This window comes from Triturus cristatus, chromosome 9 (assembly GCF_964204655.1).
Source record: "Triturus cristatus chromosome 9, aTriCri1.1, whole genome shotgun sequence".
Taxonomy (NCBI): Eukaryota; Metazoa; Chordata; class Amphibia; order Caudata; family Salamandridae; genus Triturus; species Triturus cristatus.
In genome coordinates, this window is record NC_140592.1 from 943,434,244 (window position 1) to 943,454,951 (window position 20,708).

Genomic DNA, 20,708 nt, shown 5'->3' on the forward strand with positions numbered 1-20,708 from the left:
CACTGGGGAGTCATGCATGCATGAATACCATAGAACCGGAGAATTTGGGCTTCTTGAGATCCAGACATGCTGGGATAGAATTCCTACAGTTTTTTCTACAAATTACGGATAAGATACTTTCACCTCTATGAAGCAGCAAAGAAGATTCTTGACAAATAGCATGGTTGTGTGGAAAAAAGTCTATCAAAATGAGGGCTACAAACAGATTTTCAATCCTAACATTTCAAATTTTGTTCAAAGTCTGGCTCACACAAAAATATAATGCTTCGATTAAAAATAAGTCAAACTGAAAATGATAACATTCCCTGTTATGACATCCACTAATGTTCTCTGTGCTGACAAAATGTTTGGCACTGGAGACACTTACACCAATGCCAGGGCAATGTCTTCTAAAACATGATGCACTAACTTGTCACTTGTCCATGCCAATAAAGACAGGCATTGCTTGTCCAACTTCAACTCTGTCTAACACATTATTAAATAAATGAAGAACAACAACGGAAGCGTACAAACAGGCTCACAGTGTAACTCATTATTTACTAGAAATGTCGTTGCAACCTTATCAAATGAACCAGTGACAATCCCAATAAGTGACAACTGATCCCGTCCTGAGGCATTTCACATGTAAATATGGGGTCTGGATGGCTTTTCAAAGTCCACCCGCAAACAAGGATCCTCTAAACACAAGCACTATCCCTCATCATGTGTAGTTCAAGGAGCCTGGCCTCCTAAGGGACGAAGATTAGCTAGTGATAACACAGCCATCTCTGATCAATACGAGGCAGTTCCAAATGTATGGCAAATCCTCTGTTTTGGTTACTAATACTCAAAATATGCAGTACACCAGTGTGAATCAGTCCTCCCGTGCCTCAGCCACGAGCGCTCAAAATGTATAGTGTACTGTGTGAATTCTACTGTGCCTCAGCCACCAATGCGCAAACTGTATGACACACCACTGTGAAGCCTCTAGTGCCTTGGCCACTACTGCTAAAAATGTACAGCATGCCACTGTGAAGCCTCCTGTGGCTCGGCTACTACTGCTCAAAATGTGTCCAGTACTACTATGAAGCCTCCTGTGCCTCAGCCACCATTGCTCATGATGTGAAGCGTACCACTATCAAGCCTTCTGCGTCCCAAGCCATTAATCCTCAAAGAACAAGTTACTTATCTGCGGTAACGATATATCTGTAAGAAACATTAGTTAGTTAGATTCCTTACCTTAGAATATCCCCAGGCGTCAGGCTGGATCCGGAAAGATTTTCGTAAGCAATACCCTTGCGCGTCGCTAAGCGTCGTCTGCGGCTCCGCGTCCGTCGTCGTGATCGCCAGGATGACGTCGGAGTACTTAGACGCCGCCCTCGCACGCTGACGTCAGTTCTTGTACATAGCGTTCCGTGCCAGGAACGCAGAGCCATGCAAGAGACCGACACTGGTGCCATGAATTTAGGGCCCTGAAAGGGATGACCTTAACCCTAGATATCAGTACGCAGAGCGGGGAAGATGGGTGGGGCGGTAAGGAATCTAACTAACTAATGTTTCTTAAAGATATATCGTTACGAAGGTAAGTAACTTGTTCATCTGAAAGAAACACGTTAGTTAGATTCCTTACCTTAGAATAGATACCCCAGCAATATCAACCCCGGTGGAGGGTCTGCGAACCAAGATCACACCAGGAAGTCCTGGAGAACGGAACGGCCAAAGAAGCCGTCTCTCCGGACTTGGCTGTCCAGGCAGTAATGCTTGGCAAACGTGTGCAGCGAGGCCCACGTTGCTGCCTGACAAATGTCCTGCAGAGGGACTCCCCGTCCCAGGGCAGTAGTAGGCGCCGTGGCCCGGGTGGAATGGGCTCTCAGCCCCACAGGAGGATCCTTCTTAGCCAAGCAATAACAGGCCTTAATGCACAAAACAACCCACTGAGAGATGGTTCGCTTGTGCACTACCCGCCCCTTCTTAGCGCCCACGTAGCTAACAAAGAGTTGGTCGTCCACCCGGAACTGTTTTGTGCGGTCCAGATAGAAGGACATCGCTCATTTTGGGTCCAGACGGTGGAGCCTCTCTTCCTCTTTCGAGGGATGCGGAGGCGGAAAGAAGGTGGGCAGTGTAACAGACTGGCCGATGTGAAAGGCAGTTACCACCTTAGGGAGAAAGGAAGGATGAGTCCTGAGAACAACCTTGTCCGGATGGACAGAAAGGAAAGGAGGCTTAGAAGATAGAGCCTGGAGCTCACTCACCCGTCTATCAGAGGTGATGGCAACCAGGAAAGCAGTCTTAATAGTCAGAAGACGAAGAGGACAATTATGAAGGGAGCGCACATCAGATAGGTTAACACCACGTTCAAATCCCACTGAGGCATTACGAAAGGCACAGGAGGAAACATACGAGTAATGCCTTTAAAGAATCGAGCAACAACAGGGGATTTGAAAAGAGAAGGCTGATCAGGAAGCCTTAAGAAAGCAGAAATAGCTGAAAGATATCCCTTGAGGGTGCACAGAGCAGAGCCCTGCTGGGCCAGGGAAAGAAGAGGAGAACCTCAGAAAGAGGGGTGGAAAGGGAATCCACAGCCTTTGCTGTGCACCATGCCACAAATTTGTTCCACCTGCAGGCATATACCGTTTGTGGAGGGACGCCTGGCTCCCAGAATGACATCACAGACTTCAGGAGGCAAGTCAAATGGCATCAACTGTCGCCGCTCAATCTCCACGCATGGAGGTGGAGGCTGGACAGGTTCGGGTAAAGGACTGTCCCCTGCTGCTGCGACAGAAGGTCCTCCTGAAGAGGCAGTCGAATCGGGGTATCGATGGCCCGACTGAGTAGCTTGAGATACCAGTATCTCCGTGCCCAATCCGGAGCCACAAGGATGACTTGGGCCCGGTCGCGCCTGATCTTCTTCAGCACTCTGGGCAGAAGTGGTATAGGCGGAAAGGCGTACAACAGACCGCAACTCCACTCGCGACGAAAAGCGTCTCCGAGCGAGTGCCGCCATGGAAATTCCAACACGCAGAACTGATGACATTACACGCTCTCTTCGGTGGCGAATAGATCTAACCAAGGCTCTCCCCACTGCCGAAAGAGTCCTTGTGTCACGTCCGAGTTCAGACACCATTCGTGATCCATCATGCACCGGCGGCTGAGTTCGTCCGCCCTGGCGTTCAGAGAACCCGCCAGGTGTTGAACCACCAGAGTGATGCCCTGATGTTCCAGCCATGTCCAGAGGCGCAGAGCCTCCTGACAAAGGGTCCACGACCCCACCCCGCCCTGTTTGTTGCAATACCACATGGCGGTGGTATTGTCCGTGAACATCTGCACTACACTTCCCCGAACAGAGGGAAGGAATGCCTTCAGTTCCAGTCGGATCGCCCGCAGCCCCAATAGGTTGATATGGAGCAGGGACTCCGCCGGAGACCAGAGACTTCTGATCTCCGCCTCTCCCATGTGGCCCCCCCATCCTAGGAGGGACGCATTCGTCACCACTACGTGCTCCGGTTTGGGTAGGGAGAGGGATCTGCCACTGACCCAATCGCGGTCCGTGAGCCACCACTGCAACTGTCTTGCAGTGCCCTCTGAGATCAAGACATGGTCGGACAGGTTGCCCCGATGCTGGGCCCACTGAAACTTCAGGTCCCACTGCAGAGCCCACATCCGCCACCTGGCGTGATGTACCAGCAGGATGCAGGAGGCCATCAGACCCAGTAGCCGCAGCACCAACCTGACCGAAACCCGGGATAAAGGCTGAAAAATCGGAATCAAAGCCTGAATATCCCGAACCGGCTGTTCCAGAGGATAGACCCGGAACTGCGCCAAGTCCAGAACCGCTCCGATGAAAAGGAGCTTCTGGGAGGGACTCAGATGCGACTTCGGCATGTTGATGGAAAACCCCAGCAAATGCAGGAGGTCGGCCATAGTCTGGAGGTGGGAGACGACTGCCTGGGGCGAGCCCGCCTTCAACAACCAGTCGTCGAGATAGGGGGAAGACTGGAACCCCTAATCTGCGCAGATGAGCTGCGACCACCGCCATCACTTTCGTGAACACCCGAAGGGCACTGGTGAGGCCAAAGGGGAGCACGGTAAACTGAAAGTGCTCGTGGCCTACCATGAACCGCAGGTAACACCGGTGGGCCGGCAGGACGGGGATGTGGAAATAAGCGTCCTGCAAGTCCAACGCTACCATCCAGTCTCCAGGGTCTAGGGCAGCCAGAACCTGAGCTAAGGTGAGCATCTTGAACTTTTCCTTCCGGAGGAAGGCGTTGACGCTCCTGAGGGCGTAGACCCCCTTTGCCCTTCTTGGGAACCAGAAAGTAGTGGGAATAACAACCCCGACCTACATCTGGGCCAGGAACGCGCTCGATGGCCCCCTTGGCCAAGAGGGCCCTAACTTCCTCCTGCAGAAGTTGCAAGTGATCCCCCGACATGCGGTGGTACTGCGGTGGCATGGCTGGAGAGGTTGCCTAGAAGGGGAGGGAGTAGCCCCTTCGGACAATTTGCAGCACCCACCTGTCCGATGTGATGGTACGCCAGTTTAGCAGGTGATGGCGAACTCTGCCTCCCACTGGCGTGGGATGGGCCTGAAAGCTCGGACTAGGAAGGCTTTGAGGCAGATGCTGCGGGGGTAGATGTGGGCTGACCGGCTCTCTGTCCCCCCGCTCCGCCTCGGCGGAATCCACGTCCACGACCGCGTTGAGGCTGGTTCTGCGGCCTGTGGCTAGAAGGACGTGTGGGGGCGCCCCTTCCTTGGCCACGAAAGGGGCAAAAAGCGGACGTTTACGGGCACGGGCCGAGAGGCCCAAGGACTTGCCCGTAGTCCTGGAGTCCTTAAAGCGCTCCAGCGCACTATCCGCTTTGCCGCCAAAGAGGCGACGGCCATCGAAGGGCATATCCATGAGGGTGCTCTGGACATCCCCGGAGAAGTTCGCGGACCTCAGCCAGGCGTGGCGATGAATCTCCACCGTGGTCGCAATTGCCCTACCTAGCGAGTCCGTTGTGTCAAGCCCACATCGTATCGTGTACCGTGCCGCATCCCGCCCCTCAGCAAGAGCCTGGGCAATCCGCGTCTGGGCCGTCTTCGGACACTGGGGCAGCACGCCCGCCACCGTATCCCACAAAGAGTGGGTGTAACGGTCCAAAAGGCACACGATGTTGATAGACCGCAACCTCAAACTAAGGGAGGAGAACAGTTTCTTTCCAAACTGTTCCAACCTTTTGGATTCCCGATCCGGGGGAGCGGACGGGAAGGTGGTCTGGGAGGTAGAGGGCTGGATAACCAGGCTCTCAGGCATGGGGTGCACCGACAGAAAGCTGGAGTCGCCCGGTGCAGGGCGGTGGCGCCTGGCCACGTTCCGGTCCACAGGAGGGACTGTGGAGGGCTTGGACCAGGTGCCCATCAGAACATCCGTCAGTGTTTCATTGAACTGCAGCAGAGGCTCCGAGGAGCTTACCGGCGGTTGAAGCACTTCAGTGAGGAGGTTAGTCCTCACGGCCACTGCAGGGAGCTCTAGCTGAAGAGCCTCGGCAGCCCGATGCCGGGCCCGGACCGGGACTAAACCTGGGGACGTCGTCGTCCGAAGACGGCACCGAAGGGGTCGGCGCTGGTGGAGGGGTCATAAGGTCGACCGGCCTCGACCGGATCCAGGCCTGGACCCCCCGGGGGCCTTCGGCGTCGGGACCGAAGTTGACGATGGCGCCGGGGCCGGAGCCGCCGGCTCGCTAGGCCCCCCAGTCGGACCTGCGGGGCCCGAAGGCGCGCCGGCAGGCCTCGACGGCGGAGCGAGACTCCTCATGGCCACGAGGAAGTCTCGGATCTCCATCGGAGTCGCATCGGGCCCAGGACCTGGAGGGTACGGGGCCGGACGCGACTCTTGCGGCTCCGACGGAGCTGCGCGGGTGGTGCCGCCCGAACCCTCAGCCGAGTCGCGCAACCGGCGAGGGGAGACAGAAGAGCGATGTCGTCTCTTCGACTTCTTGCTGTGCCTCGACTTACCGGAATGCGAGGACTTGGACCCCGACGAGCGGTGATGGCTTCGGCTCCGTGACCGGTCCCTCGACCGGGACCTTGAGCGGCGCGGAGCCGACTGCCGGATCTCGAGCAGCTTGCGGGACCGCTCCCGCCTAGCCTTCGAGGTCAAGGCCCGGCAGTCGAGGCACGACTCTGCATCGTGGTCGGACCCAAGGCAGTGGAGACACCGGCGGTGGTGATCCGTGACCGACATCAGGCAGTGACAGGCGTCGCACGGCTTGAACCCGGGCATCCCTACCGGCACCAAGAGTCGAGGTCGACTCGAAATAGGAACCAAAAAAGTTCAAAAAGTTTAGTCAAAAAGTGACTAAAAGGGTATGCTCTTCCTGGCGCGGAAAAAGAAGAACTGACGTCAGCGCGCGAGGGCAGCGTCTAAGTACTCCGACAACGACATCCCGGCGATCACGACGCCGATGACGGACGCGGAGCCGCAGACGACGCCTAGCGACGTGCAAGGGTATTGCTGACGAAAATCTTTCCGGATCCAGCCTGACGCCTGAGAATATTCTAAGGTAAGGAATCTAACTAACGTGTTTCTTTCAGATATGTATTGTGTACCAATGCGAAGCCTCCTGTGCCTTGGACACTGCTGCTTAAAATGTGTCCAGTCCTACTATTAAGCCTCCTGTGCCCCAGGCACCAATGCTCAAGATGTGTAATGTACCACTATGGAGCCTTCTGTGCCCAAGCCATTATTCCTCAAAATGTATTGCGTACCAATGCGAAGCCTTCTGTGCCTTGGCCACCAATGCTCATGATGTGTAGCGTACCACTTTCAAGCCTTCTGCGTCCCAAGCCATTAATCCTCAAAATGTATTGCGTACCAAAGCGAAGCCTCCTGTGCCTTGGCCACTGCTGCTTAAAATGTTTCCAGTACTACTATGAAGCCTCCTCTGCCCCAGACACCAATGCTCATGATGTGTAGCGTAACACTATGAAGCCTTCTGCCCCCAAGCCATTAATCCTGAGCTCAAAATGTAAAGCATCCTCTATGAAGCCTTCTGTGCCTCAGCCACCAATGCTCAAGATGTGTAGCGTACCACTACGAAGCCTTCTGCGCCCAAGCCATTAATCCTCAAAATGTATTGCGTACCAATGTGAAGCCTCCTGTGCTTTGGACACTGCTGCCTAAAATGTGTCCAAGTCCCACTATGAATCCTCCTGTGCCCCAGGCACCAATGCTCAAGATGTGTAGCATACTACTATCAAGCCTTCTGCACCCAAGCCATTAATCCTCAAAATGTATTGCGTATCGTGCGAATGCTCCTGTGCTTCAAACCCTACTGCTCAAAATGTAAAGCATCCTCTATGAAGCCTTCTGTGCCTCAGCCACTGAGGCTCAAAACGTATAGAGTACCACTGTGAAGTTTCCTGTGTCTAGGCCACCAAGTACATTTTCTGCAGCTCTGGGCAGAAAAACCTCACCCCAAAACCGCGTCAAATGCTAAAACTAGCAATTTCTAACTTGTTCTCTGTGGATAACCCACCTATTTTAATTTCATGAGCAAACATATCAGGTAGGAAAACAAATGCTGTTAGTATTTCAAGTAGATTCTGGAAAAAATACAACTGGTGCTGATTTTTAAAAATTATTATTAATGGGAGCGGAAGAATGATGTACAGTAGAAGTTTAATCCAGCAGCAGATAACAGATTTCAGTGAGTCAATGGTAATACCAAGGTTAGTTCTTATCACCTGGCATACTTTTGAAAAACTACATTACACAAATGTTTGATAAAATCACTGCCCAATTTCAAAGGCAGTTTGAGGCCAAATTATTCCGTAGCCTCCGTTAAAAGGAAGATCTCAGAATTGGACCAATTAGTATATGAAATAAGAAAGAACTCAATGAGGTTCTGCTCTGGATTTGTAATGTAAAAGAGTGCATCCTTTGTGAGCAGTAAAATAGTGACTTTATGTGAGGTGAACACATTCCATGTGTGGCATGAAAATACTCTGTGAAGCAGGCCAGATAGCAGCAGCATCTCTGCTTATTTCAAACCTTGGTAAAGACTATTGCATCAAACTGTACTTGAGTTTGAGGGTTATCGCAAATGAAAACGCCCATGGATGTTGATTCACCAAAGTACCAGGGGTAGCGGAAGTGACATCACATGCCCTTTGACTCTGATGACATCACAGGAAGTAACATCATATGACCTTGGAGGATGATGGCAATGACAAAAGTGAAAGTTAAAAAACCTAGAATAAATGGTAATGAAAAAGAAAAAAAAATGTAATGCTTATTTTTCTATTCATTCAAAACTGTAAAATGACTGATGTCCCTGAAACTGTGAAATACTGAGTAAACATTAAAGGGGCAGCTTTCCTAACATTTCACGCAAAGCAGCAACCAAAGTTGCTCTGCTGGCTTGCGTGAAAGACAAAGCAAGACAGAACCATATCTACTAAGATATGGTGCTGTTTTCCTCTCTCCCTGTGCTGCTGTACTCTAGGCTGCCATTAATCAACGCAGACACCCTTGAACCATAGGACAAGGGTGTGTGCATTCTCTCAAACATAGGTTTGTACTGGAAGGGGACCCTTCTGGTATAAGAACTATGCTTTAATACTTTCCCCACTTTGAATGTGTGCTGTACTGTGCAGCACACATGCACAGAAGATACAATGTACCAATGATGGTGCACCCGATTGACACAAAGTAGCACAAAGCAGGGCACAGAGCAATTTTGCCTCACCTCACCCCAGATTATATGCAGCTGATCTTGAAGAACACGCAGACTGATCTGGGACGACCAAAAAGGCTTCTAAGGAAACATGGTTCCTATCGGGGGTGGAAGCCTAGGAATTGTGAGCGACTCGTCATAAAATTCAGACGCTAACTCATTCGGTCTGGAGCCACACAATAGGAGAAGCCCTTGGTTACCCCCATGATTTCTTTTTCCAATACAGGATCACCTAAAGCTAATGAGACCAATGAAATGTTATCAAGGTTTTACAATAATATACACGTTGAAAAAAGGCCTCTAAGAGTTCTGTACAGTATTCTAACCATGTCTAATAAATAAATGTGTGATTGGAGAATCGTGCACAATCCAGGTTCTATATTTTATAATCTCGCAACCCTCGCCAAAGTAGCATTGCTAACATCTCGCCCAGTCTAACTCTCCCCTCTCAGCCATCTTTTGACCCAATATCCTGAATTTTCGCAACAAAGCCAACTTCACAAATTTCTTCCGAAATGCAGCAAAAAAAGCACAAGGTTTTCCCAGAGAGTGATACTGACTTTTAAAGTTTCTGTTGAGTTTGCCAGTTTAGTCAGATCCTGTTGTCACAGTTTTTTTTTTTTTACAAACCCAGCCTCTTGTGATATGTATATATCTCTCATACAGATGTTGTCAGTCTACCAACGACATTAGGAGAATAGGCACAAACTACGTTAATGTATAATAATTCATCGATTGCCTTCCTAACACTAGTCTTAAAGACTACTGTCTTTGATTCTGGGTTGGCAGCTACTTGTAAACTGGGCATCATTAGCAGTGGCGGCTCCTCCCCTAAAATGGTGGAAACTGTGAAGAACCCTGCCCCGTTGCAATGACAGCTGATCCTGCCGGTGGAAAGCTGGAGGTCGAAAACGTAGCCACCCTCCACATGACCATCGCAAATGAAGCCCTCTTTCAGTAGCAGGGCCTGGGTGCGTGAAGAGACCAAAGTCAGGAAAGGTGTCTAGGCTACTTGCCTCTAGGAGGTCATCATACCAATTCTCCTCATGGTAGGGTCAGACAATTTTGTCACCTCTGTCATAATCATTGTCGGAATCTGTGTTAAACAAGGAATGCAGTGTATGAAATCTTCCTTGTGGCAGTGGAACGTCATTTGGTGCAGGTTGTGGTTCATTCGAAACTGAGAGCAGCCTCCGTCTCGGTTGTAGCGGAGCCAACTCCGAGTCAGAGAGCACAATGGTCACCTTGTCCTCAGGCATCGATGGCGTTGGCATCGGCGTCAATGCTCCAGTTTCCGGTGTGGATCATAAAGCTAGAGGAGGCCCGGTGGATGTTTTGAAGGGTCCAACTGGTGCAGAGTGCCAACCCACTGGAAACGTCTCAGATGGAACACCTCTTGGCTCTTTGGGGAACTGAAGTGAACCAAAGGGAGTTGGAAGGGAGCGAAAGGGTCAGAGCATGGCATAGCAGAACTCTTGGATCTGCCCTGGTGTGGCAGACAGCCCTGGAAACTCAGGTTGTGCCGTGACAAGTTGGTGAGTTAACTTCAAAGGTAACCAGCTTCTGGAGTGAGATCAGGAAGAATGGTGATGCACTTGCGACTTCTTAGGAGTAGGAGAGGGGCGGGAAAGGGACGAGTCCAGCTTGGACTTTTTATGTTTTTTGTTCAACTCACCAATAGATTTGAAGCGCAATTACGAACGACCTTGGGATCGACTTCAGCAACTTCTGCCCTGGAAATGACACTGAGACCGACCACTGGACTTGGACCGATCTTGACGAAGACTCTTCCAATGCCTAGCAGTGTAGAGTTTTGCCTTGTGGTCCTGTGTGGCCTTCTGGTTCATCGACGCACAGTCACTGCAGACCTCAGCATTGTGACTCAACCCCAGGCATCACAGATAAACAGGATGAGGGTTTTTTTGCTTGAAACAGTCCTTTTGGGTTTATAACCTTTTATCTTGGTAGGTGAGATTTCCTTGGCACACAATATTATTAAGGTGAAATCGTTGTGATTAAAATGGCAGCACTTCCCCGGCTATTGTACTCTTTCACAAGCTCCCACTAGTAATCACAAGATCATGATTCTAATAAACTGATGGGTTTTTAAGAAGCGTGATATGGGGCTTCTGCCAATATAAAGTGGCACGGAATAAGCTTCAACGTTCAACACGGGGCCTAGGATTAGCATCTCCTAATATGGAAATGTATTACCTAGCAGTGCAACTACAATGCTTAACGAAATGAATAGCATATCTGGGATAACTGGACTAATTAGGAGGGTAGGTGAACCTCTACTTCTGACAAGACTGCTGGAGATCCTGTTGAGACCCTAAAAAGGAAACCTGGTAAGAAAAGGGCCTAGCAAAATCCATGGAGGCACATTGTTAGATGTTGGCAAACTCTGTGAGGAATAGGACATACCTAGGGGACATTTTCAACGTTATGGGAAGGTTGATGCACTTTTATGACAAACATGGAAATTGGGGGTCAATGAACCATACATATCTAGGATTCAAATTTCGAGTTACTCCTGTCAGAACTAAGATAGTCACTATACTATACCAAGCTCTACTTGATCAAACAAAACAGACTTTAACTGAACTGAAAGAACAATGGGCAGGGGACAAAGCAAGGCCTATTTCACATGGTGAGTGGGGAAAAACCATTAGAAACACCGAGAGAGTGTTTTGAAATGCTGGCTTTGAGCTCATTAACCGCAGCTTTTATAATATTACCATTAGATGTTTTGGTTTTGGCCTTCACATATGAAATACTTCCTGAGGTTTTGGATATTTGTAATCATGTCTGTTTCACCTAGAATAAAAAGGAGATGTGCTATAGGAACAGGTCGTATTTTGTTAATGCAGTCTACTATGAAGTGCATATGGTTTTGTGTGACACATTGTTCTAGATAACAAATCATTTTTCATCAAAAAATGTATATTTCTGAATATGCAAAAACAGAATCTAAGCTCTCTGAACAATCACTGAAAATTAACCTTTCGTGTACCTATAGGAAGCTGGGAATAATAAATGGTTAAATTTTTTTGAAAATGTGTTTTATTGAGTACCGTTTTCATGAGTGATTAGACATCAATGACACTGAAAGCAATCCAGCATCATAACAACAAAATATTTTCCTGACCAGACACACTTAGCTATGGATACTTTGTTGGCCCATTTTTATCACAAATGATTTCCGGTAACGTTCTACATCCTCGTTTACACCGCACCCTCCCTTGTTCCTTATCTAGGCATTACAAATATGACTAAAATAATCATTGATCACACATCCGTAGTACTCAAAGTGCGTGGACACGTCAATTGTTCCTACTGCCCCTACATAATTTATGAACTGTTCCATGGCCATTGTTTCCCAAACTGGTTAGCACTATAGTGTACTTACTTTGTTTCCAACGTTTCACAATTGCCATTTGTCCTATGAGTAGTAGTTGGTAAGTTAAGTCTCCAGTGGCCAAGTATTCCACCTTTCCACACCAAAAGCATGCCCAAACTGATCACATCCGGGTCAGCTGGTATGAGAAGACTGATTATAATGTTTATAGCCATCAAGACGTCCTTCCTAAATCTTTTTATCTTGAGGCATTACCATCACACATGCTAGGGTGTGCCCACCTGCTCACAATCCCTCCAATAACTGTTAGTAGCAACACGGGGGAATGTCCCATAAGTTTATCTTGTGAGAATTTGTAGAGCATAGGGAGGCTATATTTATACATATCCCTCCATGGACAACCCAAACATCAATCAGCACCTTGTGCACTTAAGAAACTACACTGGTTACCTATAAAGAAGAGAATTGCCTTTAGGGCCTTGTGTGTTGCCTTCAAAGAGCTACACAATATGGGACCAGATTATCTAATTCAAAACCTTTCTTGGTACATTCCCACTAGACCTCTATGCTCCATGGCAGCAAATAATCTTTTAGTTCCCAAAGTTAGTAAATCTTATTGGGGAGGCAAGAGTTTTGTGGTTGGCACAGCTAAATTGTGGAATTCCCTTCCTCTTGAATTGAAAGAACTGAATAATCTCCTGCAGTTTAGGAAAGGCCTTAAAACATGGCTTTTTAATCAATAACTCATTTAATTTTTTAGACTGACTAGGAGACCACAATCTTAAATTGTTACCTAACAATGCAGCGCCAAGACACCCTCAGGTATACGAAGGCTCTATAAAATTAAATAACATAACAAATCCCATTTCTTACCAGGCAATTTGCGTTGTAAGGTATTAGAACAGTAGTCTCCAACCTTTTCACTAACAAGAGCTACTATATTTCCATGAAAATCATCCTGAGCTACCAATATTATTAGTGTTGTATATACAAATCAAACAAGATCACATTAGTGGCCAGCCTATGCAAGATCACTAGCTGTGTCCACCTTAGTGTAGGATTGCCATAGTTATGTACAAAACGGTTAGTCAATTTGGAATGTCTCTACAAGGGTATTATATAACAGCCACAGCTGCAATGCCCCATGGCCCCAAGTTAAAATTACTAATAAGTCTCCCAATGCTGCATGATTTATCATTCAAATATCCACTTTAAATATATTATAGAAATAGTGGGCTATGAAAATACATTTTCATATCAAATACACATTTTTTATTTTGGTATACTTATATTAATTCAACCAAACAAAAGCATTCTAATTTAGTAGGCTGTGTCCCACACAGGAGAGCTACTAAGAGGTAACTAGAGAGCTACCAGTAGCTCACAAGCTACTCATTGGAGAAGCCTGTATTAGACCATCTATTCATGTACGCCCAGGAGGGCGACGCTTGGTGGTGTTACAAAGTGCATTTGTTATGCAGAATTGAAGATGAGGACGCAAAGACAATAAAAAGTTGTGGTGTGATGCTTGGGTAATACAGTGCTACAACCATAAGGCACAGGGTCAAGACTGATTTGCATACAGCTGGGTTCAAACTGGAATGGCATAGTGAGCAAAAAAACGATGTATTTAGGCCCAGATCTCTGTACTGGGGTGAATGTATGACATTGTTCTGCATTCTGTCCATCAACTGTTGTTTTTGCATTTGACAACCTATGTGACAACAGGTGACATGGCATTTGGGGAATACAGTATCATGATACTAAAAACACTGTGTCGTTAATGTTGGCGCACCAAAGCATTTAAACTTAGACTGAAAGTTAGGGATAAGTGTAATATTAATGTAGACTGAATTAACAGATAAAGAATAAATAGACCTGGGCATGCTGGCAAGTATCTGAACCAAAGCATGCTCAGAAGTATCTGGATCAAAGCATGCTCAAAGGTATCCTACATATCAAGTGATGATTCGTTCTAGGTGACTCAGTTGATTTATCAACAATGGGTACGCACAACCCCCCTTACAGTGAATCAGGTTCAACAGATGAACTCTGGTCATTGCCCCAGATGTAACTACCATAAAGCTAATTTTACTTCATATGGCACGCAAAAGCCATAAAAAGCGACAAACTGGGATCTGATGACCATTCTCAAACTGTCCCCAAAAAATGAGTGAGCAAGAAATAGATGACACTGGCAATCACACGGGCAAAATGATGGATTATCATTAGATGGGTGTGAGTGGAGCCCGTAAAAATTAATCAATTGTTGAGATATGTGTGAGAATGGGCAAAGTCGTGAAAGCCTGAGAGGATAAACCAGGGAAGATGCAAATTATTGGAAGACATTTGTAAAAGCACAACAATATACTAAGGATGATTATCCGCCAATGGTCAGGTAACACAAAACAATCACTTGTGAGGCAAGAATTAGGGAGCACTGCCATTTGGGGTAATGGGAATTGAGTACTATTCGATGTACTGGAGTAGGCAAATATTTCTATCCTTGGCTCCGTGGGGGAGGAGGGTGGCACTTTCCATGTATGCTAAAGTCTTGGATACAACCATTATCTAAAGACTGTCATTTTAACACGCTGGAGAGGAAGACTTTTTTACTGCTTTAGTGCTACATACATTGGCTCAGTTTAGGGTGTGGGTGAAAGCAGTACCTATGCTTTAAGGCCCTGTTTATACTGTTTTTGACAACTGCTTCCTGCTCCTCACTGAAATGTTTCTGCTGCTTAAATCTGACCCGGAAATAAACCAGATGAGATTGTTGCTATGAGCCTGTGACACTGCCTATAGTTGATGCTTAAATTAATCTTACTTTGCTGAAGCTTGCCTTTTTATAAAGCTACTTTTTTTGGGGTCCGTAGTGCTCAGACCTCATACACAAGTAATTCTTATCATTACTCTTATCGATGAAGAGCATCTCTTGAGGGGATTTACTCAATCACAGGTTTTAGAAAGCAGCTACGAATCCAAATGTTGGGCTGGTTAAATTTTCTTATATTGCTATATTTACTTCACAAACAGTTTGAGAGGACAAACTGCCAACCAAAGCTGCATTTAAAATACTTCAGAGAGGCTAAACATTTTCTGAAATGCTATGTTGAAATATACAGTAAATGCCATTGTATGGCAAGTTGGCAATGCTTCAGACATATCCTCCAAAGAATGGGCAACCACAACCCTACAATTAAACCAGAAACCTCAAACAAGCACACGCAACAGCACAGCCCACCCCTTCTGCTGTCTTGAAACATTCCAAATGCCATTTTACATGAAACAATTTCGTCTTTTCTCTGCCAACGGCGCGTTACACAGTCTCGCACATTTTTCAAAATAGCAGCAATATAATTATGACATAACAGAAAGATCAGCGAGCACAATTATTCAGCAGCTGTCTCTGGGGATTGCCACGGAAAAAACAGAAAACTGTTATTAAGGAACGAATTACCTCCACCGCTTGCCAAGAAACCATTGCCATTATTTAAATTGTTTATCACTGTTGCTCTTTTTTATTTCCCCTTCTCACTCCATCCCCCACATGCCTAAGTAGCTCACGTGAGGGCCATTCTACCCACACAACAAAATTTGTGGTTATGCTTTGGTTTTGTTTGTCATTTTTGATAGCATGAGTTTTTAAGCTATGAAGTCACAATTGTAACGTAATGTCGCCTCTGGGCCTTAACCTTTCTAAAAGATGTATTTTTTTAAGTTTCCACAGAAAGAAAACATTACAGACAGTCGAACAATGTAAAGCGAGTATGATGAGGGTGTAAAGCAATGCATGGTTTCAACATTTAGATTGCTTGGCCTTAACAGGAAACATTCACGTTGACTGCTATCTCTAGCTAGCTCCTCGTCAATCACCGCTATGAGCTCAGGCACAGGGATACTTACATACATACAAGTGCAGGCACACTAGTGCATTAATATTGCAAGAGACGGGCATATGCAAGCAAGGATGCAAGCCTTTCACTTGGTCTCTACATTTAATGAGGGAATCATGCCCTAGTGATTATGGGTGAGACGTGAGAGCCTGGAATAGACGCTCCTATATGCAGGAGACCATGATGCATCCCTGCGACTGGCTGGTTTTCTACTAATAAGTAGCCATCTTGAATCTGTGATTTTCCTTTTTTAGAATGTAACAGCAGCCATTCAAATCCATGACAACAATCTTGCAAATGTCAGAAAATCTACTAACGTGCCATTGTTTGTAAGATAAAAAACAGTGGCATTTAACATAACAATAATTCTAATTTGGTGTGCTGTAAAATATTTAGATAACTGGGTTCTTTTTAACAAACGTGTAAAATTGCAAAATGAGGGGAAAACGTGTGCCATACTAACTGAGAAATTCTTCGTTGCATTGAAAAATAGAGTGCTTCCCTCCCCCAAAACATCTGTCACAGGGACTTTCTCACCTCCATAAGTGTGAGACCTTTGTGGAGGGTGTGTGCACATTTGTGTGTGTTGAGGTGAGTGAGAGGCCATGTGCAAGGCAAAATCCATGTCTCACTCACCTCAACACACACAAATGTGCATAAACCCTCCTCAAAGGTCTCACACTTATGGCGGTAAAAAAAAAAGTCCCTGGTTAGCGCACACGGGGGCAAACCTTTAACACAGTAGGGCCAGCAGGTAAGTCCTCTGAAAGAAGCAGGTGAAAAGCCTGCCTTTTTCACTGGATTCATGCTGCCAACACTACCAGTCCCACAACATCCAGGTCAGAGTGAATTGACAGTCTCTGAAAGAGCAGTGCACTGCGGGTGGCCCCACTGAACTCTAAGCACCGTTTTGGGTTCAAAAGGGCTATCATCCATAACTCTTAAAAAGCGCAGAAACTTCCGACTCAGCATGGACTACCTACGAGAGCTCAATGTGAAATATGAATGGGGCCATCCCTTTAGCCTTATCTTCACCTGAACGGAAAACCAGACCGATCTGTTCTATAGCAAAGGCCAAATCACTATTAGGGCTCCCTATGGAGTCAAGCTCCAGTGATCAAGCACTGAACATCCGACCAAGTGCACTGTACTGCACTGTGCATGGCAAACAGTACATTGCCACCCTAGATCCCACAAAGCCACCTCCAGCTCATCTTCCTTCATGCTTCTGATTCCAAACAACCTCATTAAGCCTGTTTCCCCCTTCACAACATCTCCGTTCCTGTGAGGATCGTGCCTCCAGGTGGATGATCTGGACTTAGTCCCGATGAGGGTAGATGGGAGATGTTGAATTTGCCACTGTTGACCTGATGTTTTCTCTTTTTAAGTTTGTCTTTCTGTTGCGCATAATAGGGGCCTACACAGGGAGGGAGAAGGAGGGAAGCGGGTTTCCAAGGGTTTGCTTCTTATAATGCTTTATTCTTTTCTGATGAGGAACCCACACTCTCTTAAACTGCTCTCCCTGAATGTTCGGGGTCTTAATTCATGCAACAAATGCAAACAAATCTGGAGGCACTAATTACAGCATGACTCTAACATCATTCTTCTGCAGGAGACACACCTTCAATGGAAGGATCACCCCTGCATGCACCACCCACGATAACCTCTACATTTTTGGGCCTCCTCCACATGGAAGACAGCGGGATTAGCTATCCTATTCAAAGAACATATAGCCCAGCAACAGCCATTGGTGTCTGGAGATGGAGATCATGTTTATCAATCTACACACCCAGAGGGCAGGTACACCTTTAACATACTTAAATGTGTACGCATCTAACATGGCGCAAGATGCTGTTTACGCCCTCTCCTCCGGGAACAATTGACATTTGCCAGGGGCGCATCATAGTCTTGGGGGATTTAACCTGGTATGGGATCCCACTCACAACAGGAGCGGCAACTCCTTGCCGGGAATGATGGCAATGCCAGCGCTATTAAAGTAATTGATAGCCAACCTTGGCCTGGTAGGCATCTGGCACCACTTCAACCTGGACAGTAGGGCCTACTCCCATTACTCACACATCCACCAGTCCTAATCTAGAACCAACTACATACTCACCATACAATCACTCCATAGGCAGGTGAGCTCAACAAATATCTTAATTTTCGACCATGTTCATGTTGAACCTATCTGGTCTGATGGCTCCTGCTGCCCCAGGTATATCTCCCTGGCACCTGAAACCAAGCATCCAACTGGACCATGTGAACAGAAATACCATAGCAACTGCCATCAAAGAATACTTCCTGACTAGTTCTCAGCCCTACACCACATCACACACTATGGGACGCGTTTAAGGCCACAATAAGGGGTTTCCTTATAACCCTGGAGCTAAAAAGAGCACAGGAATCGCACCTTCTCGAACACACATTCGATTCCCAAATAAAGGCAGTGGAAAGTCTGGACAAAAAGAACCCCTCAAAAACTACCCAGAGGAAGTTGGCCATCTTGCGCAGCCAGTTTCAATCACATAGGACAAATCATGTGGGAACGCTCATTGCTGTAACTGAAGCAGTGCTTCTATGATAAGGGGGACAATGTTGGAGCTTTCCCATTAACCAGCTACATAGGAAGCGACATCACTGGTTTTCCCATCATAAGTATTCACAGGAATTGATATCAGAGGGTTTCCCATCATCCAGTTGCACAGGAAGTGACATCACTCCTCTCCTCTTTGCCTAGGACCTACTTAATGGCTGCCACAGAATGACCACTCAGCACACAAAAGCAAGCCTCCCGCGCCTGGGCTGCGCCCAGCCCCAAGAACCTTTGTCCCAACTCCTGCCAGCCACTACCACGCTGCACCCCTCTGTGACCACAATTCTGGCTTACACGCTGTTGCCTCGCTGCACCACACAACACGAGCATTCTCCTGCACTTCCTGCAAGTTTTCATGCACGTGCCCACACCCAAAACTCACCGCACACACAACACCCAACATCCTACTCTCTCACATCCACACAGTGATGCAACCACACACACATAACTCTCCACACTTGCATGCATGCTCTTTAACACCCGCTCACTCACCAAACACACCACAGTAATCTCGGGTCTGGTGCACGATAATGCCCCTGACCTACTTTTGCTCAAGGAAACCTGGCTGAACCCTGCCTTAGCACCTGTTATCACCACAGCCACCCCCCTTGGCTACAAGATTACCAGGCAAGACAGGCTTCACAACACCCGGAAGTGGAATAACCATCATCCACAAGAACACCATCAGATGCACCACACCCATGGACACTCCATCCTCCAACATGGTACACCTGTCGTTCTAGCTCCACGTCACAGCCAACTTCACCCTACGCGGAACTCTCTTCTACAGACCACAGGAAATACGTAACAACTTCATCAACACAATCAAGGACTCCATTGCACTACTCATTCGTCGATGCGAGCAATTACATCCTATTTGGAGACTTAAACTTCCACCTGGAAGACCATGCCGACCCCAATTCAAGTGCAAAAAGATCAGATGATGGACGGAATGCTGACATTCAACCCCAGTCACAGATCTGGGTTAAATCCATCCTTTTTGTGCACGCCACGTCATTCCAGTTTAGACCCAGCCATATGCAAATCAGTCTTGACCCTGTTCCTAATGGGAACAGTCCAGCCTAACTGCTAGGCCAGGTCCTCCCTGGACCAGAAACAAGCATCCCAGGACCGGTTTCAGGGTTTCACCCCATATCATCCAGGATAGCTTGAATCTGGTGGCGTAGAGAGCACGAGACCCACATCTGGGCATACCCTTCCCACTTAGGTCGACAAATGCAAAAAGAACAGATGACGGATGGAATGCTGAATCAATCGAACATTCGCCCCCAGTCACAGGTTAAATCCATTGTTTATTTGCACGCCACACCATTCCAGATTAGACCCAGCCATATGCAAATCAGTCTTGACCCTGAAGAACAATGATTGATGCAACCCAGATCTGTGACTGGGGGTGAGTGCCTGAAAAGTTTCAGCGTTCCGTCCATCATCTCCTTGTGTTTGATTTATTTGACCCTAATTCAAGAGCACTCACCCAATGAGAAAGGGATCTACTCACCTCGCCAAACCACCTCCTGGACCCTATTTTCATAAAATTCGACAACTTACGAGTCGACAAGCCCATACTAGTCCCCTTGACAGACCACGTCAACTTCAGCATCATATCCAGAGCCAAAAAACACATACACCACCCAAGACCAGCCCTCACAAACCGGAACAGGATCACCGACAAGGACAAGAACACCACCCTCAACACCCACTGATCCGAGCACAGCAACAGCGTCCCCAAAACCATCAAGAATTTCAACAATTGGGATCACCTTCTGCGCCGACCCCTCGCCCCTACTCAACCACAGCAATACAACAAGATCCAGACCCCAGCCCAGTTGGTACATGGAGGTACTCAGACTGAAAAAAGACGCTATCGGCAAATGATCTGGACTGCCAAACGTGAAACTTTGGCGGACCGCATTGAAGCCAGCACCAACAGAAAAAAATAATTCTTCTCCATTGTGAAAGATTTCACCTCACCATCGGCTGCCTCCAACTCGATCACCCCTTTGCAGGACCTCATCAATAATCTCAATTGTTCACCAACAAAAGCACCGCCATTTACAACAACTTTAACCGTCAACTGGTCCTGACAGACCTCACCAAATACCTCCTGGTCTTATCCAAACAACCAATGCTAACCACATGGCCT

At 47.2% G+C, this 20,708-nt stretch overlaps 1 protein-coding gene across 2 annotated transcripts in view; it reads right to left on the bottom strand.

The window, feature by feature from the left end:
• The window catches only part of TTC7B (tetratricopeptide repeat domain 7B), a 1,510,908-nt gene that overhangs the window by 374,313 nt on the left and 1,115,887 nt on the right, over positions 1 to 20,708 (bottom strand). The gene's annotated exons all lie outside the window — the stretch shown is intronic.